The sequence below is a fragment of the Rhinatrema bivittatum genome, chromosome 2 (assembly GCF_901001135.1).
Source record: "Rhinatrema bivittatum chromosome 2, aRhiBiv1.1, whole genome shotgun sequence".
In the NCBI taxonomy this organism is placed as follows: Eukaryota; Metazoa; Chordata; class Amphibia; order Gymnophiona; family Rhinatrematidae; genus Rhinatrema; species Rhinatrema bivittatum.
The window spans coordinates 764981769-764993990 of record NC_042616.1 but is presented as its reverse complement, the minus strand read 5'-3'; the positions used below and the strand labels follow the sequence as shown (position 1 = coordinate 764993990).

General features: G+C 47.3%; 1 protein-coding gene across 2 annotated transcripts in view; it reads right to left on the bottom strand.

Moving 5' to 3' along the window:
• Positions 1-12222, bottom strand: part of SQLE (squalene epoxidase) — a 67911-nt gene that overhangs the window by 37186 nt on the left and 18503 nt on the right. The window lies entirely within an intron of this gene.

The window sequence follows — 12222 nt, the reverse complement described above, 5'->3', positions numbered from 1 at the left end:
CTGATGGCATTTGTAAGAAAATTGAACTAAGTTTGTGAAATCTCTCATTGGTGGCTTTGTAAAGTTTAATGCCCTGGGCAAGCATAGGAAAATTGGTTCTTACGTACTAATTTTCGTTCCTGTAATATCACAGATCAGTCCAGAGAAGTGGGTTTTGCATTCCTACCAGCAGATAGAGGCAGAGAACAACATTTTCAGGCACTGCTAGATATCCGAGAGTGCCACCTGCAGTCCCTCAATATTGACTTGTACCCAAGCCAAAGAATAGCCACCATACCTCCTTTCTGGGTAAACAGGAAACACAGGGTTGGAACCCCTTGAACTGAAACCTCTCATACTTATGTTGTATGGTTTATTATTTTTTATATATCGTCAAATCGGCAATGCCTTCACAACGGTTTACAGTCGAACTTCGATAACACTTAATTGAAAAAAACAACTTATGTATAGATTGAAACATCTCTGATATAAGGTGAAAACCAACACCAGGAAATTCAGTCTTTTGGCAGCAAAAGGAAGGGTCTCTGGACTGATCTGTGGTATAGACCCAGAAAACAAATCGGAAGCCGATCCAGTTAGCTGTGTAGCAGTAAAGATAGCGAAGATCAGTATATGGAAAAAAGCCCTTTATTAAAGTTTACCCGACTCTGGCCAAGTTTCGCTCTTTGGTCGAGAGCTGCCTCAGTGACTGCTGCCGGTTTAGAAAGAAATTCAGGAGCCTGCTGAATTTCTTTCTAAACCGGCAGCAATCACTGTTTCTAATTCTATTTTTTGGCGCGAATTGACCCAGACATGGCGAGATAATCCATATAACTTTGCCTATGCTTTCTACTATCTATTATAAAACGCAGGATCCGAAAGATTGTATGCTACAGCAGATGCACTAACTTTCAACCTTGCAGGCATGCAATAAGTCCTGCTCACATTTATTGTGTTCATACACAGATCAGTCCAGACAAGTGGGATATACCCAAGCACCCCTACACTGTGCGGGAACTCAAAGACCTGCTCATAGAACACTTTCGCCAAAAGTCGCATCTTCCTGCACCTGAACATCCAATCGGTAATGCTTGGTGAAAGTATGAAGCAAGGGCAACATCGCAGCCCTACATATCTCTTATGGAGACATCAGCTGACACTCCTCCCAAGAGGCTGCCTGTGCTCTTGTAGAATGCACCCTCAGACCTGTCGGAATTTTGTGACCCTTACAAATATGAGCCAATCAATTGGTCTCCTTCAGCCATTGAGACAATGTAGCTTTCTCTTCTTTCTTCTCTCCACCGAACTACACAAACAGGTGATTCGACCGCCAACAGCTGTTAGTGACTAACGCAACAGAGTCTGACACACATCCAGAGGATGAAGATCTCTATCCTGGGAAAATTCCCTAGACCACTCTGGAAACACTGGAAGTTCTACTGTCTGATTCACATGGAAGAAACCACTTTCGGCAAGAAAGAAGGGACCTTATGAAACATCACCATGTCATTAGCAATATGCAAAAAAGGATCCCTACAAGACTGAGCCTGAAGCTCCGAAATCTGCCTGGCTGAACATACGGCCACCAGAAAAACTGTCTTCAAAGTCAAATCCTTCAAAGACGCTCATCTTAAGGGCTCAAATGGTGCCCCACAGAGCACCTGCAAAACTAAGTTGATGTTCCAATCCATACTTTCCGAATGGGAGGCCGCAAGTGCTTAACCCCGTTCAGGAATCGAACCACATCAGGATGAGAGACTAAAGACCTCCCCTGCAACTTGCTTCTAAGACAACCCAAGGCTGAAACCTGGACGTGGAGCGAACTATAGGTGCCCTTAGACAAACCCTGCTGTAGAAAGGACAAAATGTGAGGAACACCCACAGTCAGGGGATCCAGCCATTGTTGAAGACACCAGGACTCAAACAATTTCCAGACCCTGACATACACCATAGAAGTAGAAGGTCTCCTTAGCCTGGAGTAATGTGGAAATTACTGTTCTGAATATCCTTTCAAAAGTGATCTTCCAGATCTGAAAATATGGGTCCTTGTTGCAGCAACCCTGGCCAGTGAGCCAACCTGAGAGGCCGCAAACCACGGCTGATGCAGCCACTCTGGCGCCACCAGCACCACCTTCCCTGGATGTAACTCTATGCGCCGCAAAACTCGACTGATAAGTGGCCAAGGAGGAAACACATACAGAAGAACCCCCATCGGCCAAGGACATACTAGAGCATCCAGCCCTTCCGAGTCAATCTCTCTTCTGCAACTGAAAAATCTTGCTGCCTTTGCATTCGCATGCGTTGTCATGAGATCCAACTGGAGAATGCCCCACCTGGCACAAATTTAATCCCAGGTTACCAGGGACAACTCCCATTCCCCCGGATCTAGTTGTTGCCTGCTGAGGAAATCCGCCTGCATGTTGTCCACTCCCGCAACGTCAGATGCCGCTATACCCTTCAGATGATGTTCCGCCCACACAAACAATGCTGAGTCTCCAGAGCCGCCGCATGACTCTTTGTCTCTCCTTGGTGATTGATCTATGCCACCATCATCACGCTGTCCGGGAAAATTCAAACCATCCGACATTTTAATCCAGAGCATAAACACCTCCAGGGCCCCGTGGACTGCCCTCGTCTCCAGACAATTGATAGACCAGGGCGCCTCTGCTGTTCACCAAAGACTTTGGGCAGACCGTGCTAGGCACACCACCCTCCAACCTTTGAGGCTGGCGTCTGCAGTTACCACTACCCAGTCCGGGGTCTCCATATCCACTCCCTTTTCCAGGTTGTGCCGAGAGAGCTGCCACAGAAGACTGGACTTGGATTCTCTTAGAAAAGGTAAAGGCAGATGATACTCCTTTGACAACAGATTCCACCTGGAATCTCCAAGTCCACCCCTCGTAGCAGGTGATCCAGACGGAGCCACCAGGTGAGGCTGTGACTGGCAATCTCCGGCAACGGAGGAGTGCCTGAAAATCTTGGGAGACCGGTTTCCAGTGGGAAAGTAACGCTCTCTGCAAAGGACGCATATGCGCAAAAGCCGAAGGTACCACATCTATAGTTGAAGCCATTTCACTGAGAACTTGAAGGTAGTCCCAAACTGTCGGGGGTGAGATACAAAGAAAACGCTATACCTAGAGAAGGGACTGCGCCCGTGCCTGGCGGAGAAAACCTTGCCCACCTTGGTGTCGAAACGCACCCCTAAGAAGTTGAGTGACTGCGAGGGGGTAAGATTGCTCTTGGCAAAGTTGACTACCCAACCTAGAATGTGGAGCAGATACAGAACTCTGTCGACCGACTGTTGGCATTGGATTTCGGACTTCGCTCGGATGAGCCAATTGTCCAGGTATGGATGGACCAGAATTCCCTCTCCCCGCAGAGCTGCCGCCACCACTACCATTACCTTGGTAAAGGTGCGGGGGCGGTCGCCAGGCCAAACGGTAAGGCTTGAAACTGGTAATGTTGTCCGAGGATCTTGAAACGGAGAAAACGTTGATGATCCTTGAGAATGGGAATATGAAAGGCCTCCGTCAGGTGCAAAGAGGCAAGAAATATCCCCCTGTGCACGGTCGCCATCACCGAGCGCAAGGTCTCCATCCTGAAGCATGGTATTTTGAGAGCCCTGTTGACCATCTTGAGATCCAGTATTGGGCAGAAGGAGCCCTCTTTCTTGGGGACTACGAAGTAGACGGAATAATGGCTGGACCCATGTTCTATCGCCGGCACCGGAAGAATAGCCCCTAAGCCCAGAAGACAGTCGAGCGTCCGGCGTACTTGCTTCTTCCGAGGACCGCAGGGAAAAAAATCCAAACCTATCTCTTAGAGGTCGAGCAAATTCTAAAGCGTAGCCATCTCTTAGGATATTCAGGACGCATTGGTCTGATGTAATCTTGACCCACTCCTCGAGGAAAAGGGACAGCCGTCCTCCTATCTTGGGAATCGAGGAGTGGGCGGCGAGACTTCATTGGGAGGGCTTGGAGGATGGGCCCTGAGAGATGGCATCCCGAGCAGGCCGCCGGTCACAAACAGAATGCGACCAGGATTGCAATCGGGATGAAGGAGGTCTCTGATTCACCGGTCTGGACTGCCGAAATCTCCGCTGACCCCGGAACCTGGTCCTGCTGGCGCTGAAAGTTCTGGTATTCCGAGGACGATCCTCTGGCAACTTGTGGACCTTGTTTTCACCCAAAGATTTAATTATCTGGTCCAATTCTTCCCCAAAGAGCAATTTTCCTTTCAAACGGAGTGATCCCAGTTGAGCCTTGGAAGAAGCATCCGCCGACCAATTATGTAGCCAGAGGAGACGTCTAGCCGAAACCGCTGGCACCATGGACCTGGACAGCACGAGGAGAAGATCATACAGGGCGTCTGCCCCGTAGGCTATTACGGCCTCCAGGCATTCCGCCTCCTGTGCTTCTTCTGGCGGTAGTGCTTGAGCACCCAGAAGATGTTGGATCCATCGCAGCCCTGCTCTCTGCATAAAAGAGCTACAGACTGCCGCTCTGACGCCCAAGGCAGAGACCTCAAAAATTCTTTTCAAGTAGACTTCCAGCTTCCTATCCTGTACATCTCACAAGACAGCACCTCCGGTGTCTGGGATGGTCGTCCTCTTTGTGACCGCCGTCACGGATGCATCCACCTTTGGAACCTTAAGAAGTTCTAGGAAGTCCTCCGGAAGTGGGTACAGTTTGTTCATCGCTCTGCCTGTTGCGTCCATCGGTCTCAGACGGCTTTGCCCCGTATGCCTCACCTTGTTCTCGGCTCCTCCCGCTTACCTCGGGAAGATGGCTACCGCCACATCTGCAAGCCGCCCTCTCCGGCGTCCCCGAAACGGCTATGGCGTTGCCTCCCGCCATGTTCCTCACCAGGGCCTACTAGGGTGCGCACGCGCGTGCTACCCATGTCTTTATTCCAGCAATGGCACGAACCTCGGGAGTGTCCCCCTCAAGTGACATCACGCCATCCGGGTATTTAGCCTGTACTTGTTTGTTAGCTCATTGAGTTTTATTTATTTTTTTATTTAGATTCTTTTATATACTGAAGTATAGCAGGCTGCCTTCACTCCGGTTTACAATGTAAACAACATAATACATATAACGCATTCATGACGAACATATTGAAACGTGTATAGACAACTAGTAACAATTCGGCATATATCAAAAGTGTGAAAACAGGTATAAAAGAGTAAGACTTACAAATTGGACTTGCAGTGGGAGAGCATGTATAGTTAAGCATTTAGATCCATAACTAAAATGAAAACACGCTGGGGTGTGTTAAAGAGGCTTATTTAAATGGGAAAAGAGGAGTGGGAAGGAAAGGAGGGAAAGGGTCCTAGGGAGCCATGGGAGGAGAAAAAGTACAGGACATAATTTGAATAGAGGGGGTAAAGGAGGAAATGGCATGGGGGGTAAGAAGTAAATAGAGCATGGCTAGAAGAGGAAGTAAGTCTGAGCAGATGGGATTAGATTAACCAACTCCGTCTGTGAATGATTGTCTAAATAACCATGTTTTAAGTTCTTTTTTGAAAGATTTGGAGTCTCTGATTGAACTTAGATAGACTGGAAAGAGTTCCATGCTTTTGGTCCAGCAATCGAAAAGGCTCTATTCCTAGTGTTGGATAGTTTAGCAGAGGGAAGGGAGGGTATGACTAGTAGCAATTTGCCGGAGTTTCGTGTTGTGCGTGGTGTTTTGTGCAGTTGAATCATGTGATCGAGGGCGGTGTTATCTTCTTTGTAGATTTTGTTGTGTAGAGTAGTTAAAATTTTGTATTTGATCCTTTGTAATATCGGTTGCCAGTGAAGACTCCTCAGTACTGAGGTGATGTGTACAAATTTCTTCTTGCCAGTAAGTACTCTGGCTGCGGCATTTTGTAATAATTGGAGTGGTTTTAGTGCAGATTTGGGAAGGCCAATGAACAGTGCGTTGCAATAGTCGAGACTTGAAAAAATGAGTGATTGTAAGACAGTTCTGAAATCATGCTGGTAAAAAAGTGGTTTAAGGTGTTTGAGTATATGGAGTTTGTGAAAGCCTTCTTTTGTTTTCATTGCGATGCTTTTTTTGAGGTTCAGATCATTGTGTATCCAGATACCAAGGTCTTTCACAAGACTTTTCAGTTGGATGTTATTGTTGTCGATTTTTATGGAAGGCATTAGGGTTATTAACTCTGGGTTGATTCTTTTGATGAGGATGCATTCAGTTTTGTTCATATTGAGGCATAATTTTAGTTGGTTCAGTAAGTTTCTGATCAAGATTAGGTGGTTTACTGTGAGGTTGATTGCGTCTTCGATAGTTGAGGTTATTGGGATAAGTAATTGAATGTCATCAGCGTACAAAAAGAATGAGATGCCTAGATTTGAGATGAATTGACAGAGTGGAAGTAGGTATATATTAAAGAGGGTGGCCGAGAGGGCAGAACCTTGTGGTACTCTGGTTTCTAGGGGATATGGATCAGATGAGATGTTATTAAGGGTGACTTTGAAGAACCTGTCTTTTAAGAAAGAGGAGAACCAGTCTAGAGTTTTTCCTGATAGACCTATGTTGGTAAGACTAGATATTAGTTTTTTGTGGTCTACAGTGTCAAAGGCCGCAGATAGATCAAGTAGGATTAATAAGTAGTTTAATTTGTTGTCAAAACCTCTTATTATTTTGTTAGATAAGTTGATCAGAAGGGTTTCTGTGCTGCGGTTCTTTCTGAAGCCGTGTTGTGAGGGGTGGAGAATATTATTGATCTCAAGGTGTTCATTGAGTTGTTTTAATGCAGCTTTCTCGGTCATCTTGGCGAGCAAGGGGAGGTTGGAGATAGGGCGGTAATTGTTCAGATCTTTCGGGTCCATGTTCTTTTTGATTGTAGCGGTTTTCAGATTAGTAGGTAGTTGGCCTTCTTCCAGAGATTTGTTAATTATGGCAGCTAGGGTTGGTGCAATAAAATGAGCCATTTCCTTTAATACGCGGGTTGGGATAGTATCGAGATCATGTCATGCTGGGTGATTTTTTTGTAGCATTTTTTCTGTTTCCGTAATTGAGATTGGTTCAAAATTCGACCATGTTGATGTGTTGGAAGGTATTTCATCAATAGAAGAGTTGTTGAAGGTTTTCGTTATTTTTTCTATTTTGTTTTTAAAGAACATGTCTTGGCTTATGTTATTTGTTTCAGAAGAAGGGGTGATTTTGTTGTTCTCGTCTATTAGGTTTTTAACTATGTTGAAGAGGGAGTTAGATTTATTTGAGGAATTTTTTATCTTAAAACTATAATAGTCGCGTTTGGCGTTCAGAATCGTTTTCTTGTAGTTGGCAAGTTGCATGCAGTATCTTTGAAGAGTAGTTTGGCATTTGTCTTTGTGCCATTCTTTTTCCAACTTCCTGAGGTTGGATTTCATTGATCTGAGTTGTGGATTGAACCACGGGTTGTTTTTCTCGCTGTTTTGTTTTATAAATTTCGTTTTCTCAGGATTAATGCTGTTAGCAAATTGCTTTGTCAGGTGGAACCAGGACTGGGTGGCGTTATGTATATTGGATAGGTCTAGATTCATTAGCTGTCTCCCCAATTCTTGTTTTATAGAGTCAGGTTGGAAGGGGGGGGGTCTGTATTTGAATGAAAATTGTTTATTTGTTCTAGTCATTTTGATGGTATTAATTTGTGCGCAGCATTGAATTAGGTAGTGATCTGACCAGGGGACATAGAAACATAGAAATGACGGCAGAAGAAGACCAAATGGCCCATCCAGTCTGCCCAGCAAGCTTCACACATTTTTTCTCTCATACTTATCTGTTTCTCTTAGCTCTTGGTTCTATTTCCCTTCCACCCCCACCTTTAATGTAGAGAGCAGTGATGGAGCTGCATCCAAGTGAAATATCTAGCTTGATTAGTTAGGGGTAGTAGCCGCTGCAATAAGCAAGCTACACCCATGCTTATTTGTTTTACCCAGACTATGTTATACAGCCCTTATCGGTTGTTTTTCTTCTCCCCTGCCAATAAGCAAGCTTCTCCCCTGCCAATAAGCAAGCTACACCCATGCTTATTTGTTTTACCCAGACTATGTTATACAGCCCTTATTGGTTGTTTTTCTTCTCCCCTGCCGTTGAAGCAGGGAGCTATGCTGGATATGCGTGAAGTATCAGTTTTCTTTTTTTCTCCCCTGCCGTTGAAGCAGAGAGCTATGCTGGATATGCGTGAAGTATCAGTCTTCTCCCATGCTGTTGAAGCAGGGACAGGGTTGAGAGATATTGTAGTATCAAAGAGGAATTGGTTGGAGAAGATCAGATCTAGCGTATGACCTGCTTTGTGAGTGGGGTTGTTTATAAGTTGGTTCAGGTTTAGGCTGGAGAGCATGTCAAGCATGGTTTGGCAGTTTTGAGATCTAGGGTTGGCATCAGTGTGAAGATTGAAGTCACTAAGAATAATGGATGGTTTTTTTGTGCTGATGTTTATTACTAAGAATTCTAGAAGTGGGGAGATGTCATTGTCAAGAAGTTTTGGTGGGCAATATACTAGAAATAATTGTAGGAATTCAGAGTCGAGCAAAGCAATTTCATATTTCTTCGGGAGGTTGTGTGGGATCAACTTCATAGAGAAATGTTTTTTTATTATGAGGAATAATCCTCCTCCTCTGCGTGACTTACGTGGAATAGAGAATATGTCATAAGCATTGTTGGTTAGGTGATTTGTAAGTACTTGATGGGTATCTTTGAGCCATGTTTCTGTTATGGCGAAGAAGTCTGGGGTTTTTTCTTGGATTAAGTCTGAAATTATCATAAGTTTCTTGGTCAGAGATTTGGCATTAATCAAGAAGAAGGTGAGGTAGAGTAGGTTTCTGGCCTGTTTCAGAAGAGGGATATTGATCAGATGTTTTTTTCTCATCTGTTGAGTCGCTGAGGGAGGATCCATGATGGAGTTGGCTGAATACTTCTTGAAGAGCTTACGTGTTCGCCTTGTCTGGGTAACAGAGATTGATGGAGGTTGTGTTAAAGAAGAAGTGGTCTGATGGGAGGGTTGAGCAGGAGGTGATTGCAAAGTTGAATCATACAAGGACAGGTAGCGAAGTGGAGTATGAGTGGGGCTTGTGGTCTGAATTGTAGAATGATGTTGATCGGATGATTGTAGGCTGGGGATCAGGAGAGTGTAGGAGGATAGTTCGATGATAGTTGAAGGTAGATCACGGTAGAGTCGTATGAAGTGTGATTGGAAGCGAACTGGATGAATGCTGGTTGAGGATGGGTTGCTGTTGGGAAGAGTGTTGTAGTTGAATGAGGTTCTGAGAGATCGTATGGTTGGAGGTTTTGAGTGCGGCTGTATGTTGTCCAGATGCTAGAGTAGAAGATTCTTGTCGGATGTGTTCAGTATACGTGATGTATATTAGCACAGTTGTAGGTTGGGAACTGGGGGAGGGCAATATTTTAGAAGCAGAAGGAAATAATCCTGAAGAATTGCTGATGAGTAGGAAGATTTTGAGGGGGAGGTATTAGGGCTTGTTTGGAGTTGTTTGGTCTTCTGTTGTATTGCTGGACTAGGCATGATGACTCAATTGAAGTTTGAGGTTGTGAGGGGCAGGTAGCGGGAATCAGATTCGTGGGTTCCTGAAGAGAGCTGGATAAAAATGATGAGAGCGGTAAGAGAGAGGTGGGAAAATTGAAGAGGTTGGTAAGCTTGAGGAAGGAGCTATGAGTAGCTTTGTGGTTGTTGTTATATGAAGGCAGGCTGTTTTCAGTGATGAGGGGTTTAGCATGCGGATGTTTAGAGCTGGGGGTTTATAAGAAAGAGTTTTGAGCAGAAGAGAGTTGGATGGGGTAGGCCCTGGTCCTGGGGCACTCCAAGGGGAGCGCTAAGGGGCAGGCCCCTTAGGTCGTGCTCCTTCGGGTGCGCGACGCTGCCGGAAGGCACAAAAATTTAAAGTTCTTTGTTTTGTTCTGATTGGCTGAAAGCCTTGTAGGGGGAGCGGTCTACTCACCGCGTTGGCAGCAAGTGTCCTTTCTTTCTTTATTTTTTTTGTTTCCTGGTGTTTTTTCTGCACAGCCTGCTTCAGGATGGCAGGCAGGCTCTTGCCCCGATAGGACCCCGGGAGCCTCGGCAGAGAGGTGAGGAGACGCGGCTGGAGTCGGGGGCGCAGGGACGAAGAGAGGGACGCCACCGGAAGGCCAAAAATGTAAAGTTCTTTGTTTTGTTCTGATTGGCTGAAAGCCTCTAGAGGGCGTGGTCTACTCACCACGTTGCGTGGCAGCAAGTGTTCTTTCTTTTTTTTTTTTTTGTTTCCTGGTGTTTTTTCTGCATGGCCTGCTTCAGGATGGCAGGCAGGCTCTTGCCCCGATAGGGCCTCAGGAGCCTCGGCAGAGAGGTGAGGAGGCGTGGCTGGAGTCGGGGGCACAGGGATGAAGAGTTAGCAAGGACTGGATTTCGGATTGGTCTCGGCCAGTCTAAGCTACTCTGCTGGTTCCGTGCTGCCGCTGGAAGCTGTCTCTCTGCCCTTTGGGGTATTGACTAACCTGGGTACCCGCTCCTCGGGGGCCCTCTGCTTTATTTCAGGTACCTTACTGGGATCAGGTACTCGCTCCTCGAGGGCCTGGTCTCCCTACCTCGGTGCCTGTACTATCTACTTCAACCTGGTGGAATCGCCAAGCTACAGCTACCATCTAGTGAGTAATCTAATTCTCAGTCTGTCTCATCTACAGCATTGCCTTGCCTGGGAAATCTACACCGGAATCCCCTATACCAACGTGGTGAAACAGATTCCCTCTGCCGAGGGTCCCGGGACTGCTACCTCTGGATCACCTCCCTACTGCCACCTCTGGTGGTACACATCAAGCTGTATAATAAAAGAGCTAAATTCTGTGTTTGTGTGTCCTGAGTCTAGCCCAGTACTGTGGCTCTCCACGGGGCTCCTCCCCGTGGTCATCTGCCACAGTACCCAAGAATCCACCCAAACACTGCTAAACCATAACACTGCCTACCCGAAGAGATGCCTCCGGGGATTCCCATTCCTGCGAGAGCAATTCCAGAATCATCGGCTGAGACAGGAACGTTCTGGCTGGGGGGCGAAGACCTGCCATCACAGGGTCCCCCCTCCTATCCGCCTTCTGGGGGCCGGAAACTCCTGAAGCTGGGTCAATATCAAGCTCGGCAAAACATGCGGAATAATAGGATCCAACTCATCCCTCTGAAAGAGTCGCAAGACACGCGGATCATCTCCATCCAGTTGAGCATGGGATCACGGATCATCTTGATCTGGGTCATCATTAGGGTCCTGAGAGGAGGATGAGTCCAGTGCGCCAGAGGACGATACCACCCTAACACGTGAGGACCCCTGAGAACCTCCTGGCCCTTGGGGGAGCGATCCACCTGGCCCGTGGGGGAGTGCTGCTCCTGCTGCACCCAGCGGGACTGCTGGGGCTGGGGTAGATAGCTTCTCACAGATGAGGTACCTTTGGGGTGGAGGGGCAGACGCTGGGTCCTGCATCTGGCTCTGCCTAGCCAGGTAAGCATTATGCATTAACAAAATGAATTCGGCTGAAAACGGTTCCAGCAGAGGCCCGGGGGGGGGGGGGGGGGGGGCACAATAGAGGAGGGCACCGAAGGAGAGTCCCCTGGAGAAGGCTCTACAATCGGGAGGTGGGCCGGGATCAAAATTGGCGGGGAGGGCGAACGGTCCAAGTCTGCCGCGGTGTCAGGCTGCTGTGCAGGAGAAATCCCAGCAGATAAAATGGCCGCCGTTCCCGTGTTGCCCGGGAACGGGGCTGGCCTCTCAGCATTCAGGCGCGCCTGACTGCACACAGACGATCATGCCCTCGAACTCGAGGGCCCTTCCCCGCCGGGGAGGCACCTTGTGCATAGCCCGGATTGGGAGAGCCGCGATCCGAGCTCACCACATGCTCCACATCACGCGGGTCGCGGCATGGGGGGAAAAACAGGTGAGTCACCAATCGAAAAGCACACCCCCGTATGAAAAACCATTGCCGAGCTTATCAACACGGCAGGCTCTCCCTTGGAGCAAGCAGCACTGACCCTGTGAAGATCACCCTTTTTTTTTTTTTTGAAAGACCGAGGAATGTCGCGTCTCAGTCTTAGCTGCCCCGAGGAAATCGGCGTCCCAGGGCAGCGGGTCATGTGCACGGGGGAGGGGTTGGACCACCAGTGTGCACCCCAAGTTGGATTAAAGGAAACTGTAAAGCAAAAAATACGGACAACTTACCCCAAATAAGCTATAGAAGAAAAAAACTAGCAGCCTAACAGCCCTGATAGATCAGTCTGCAAGC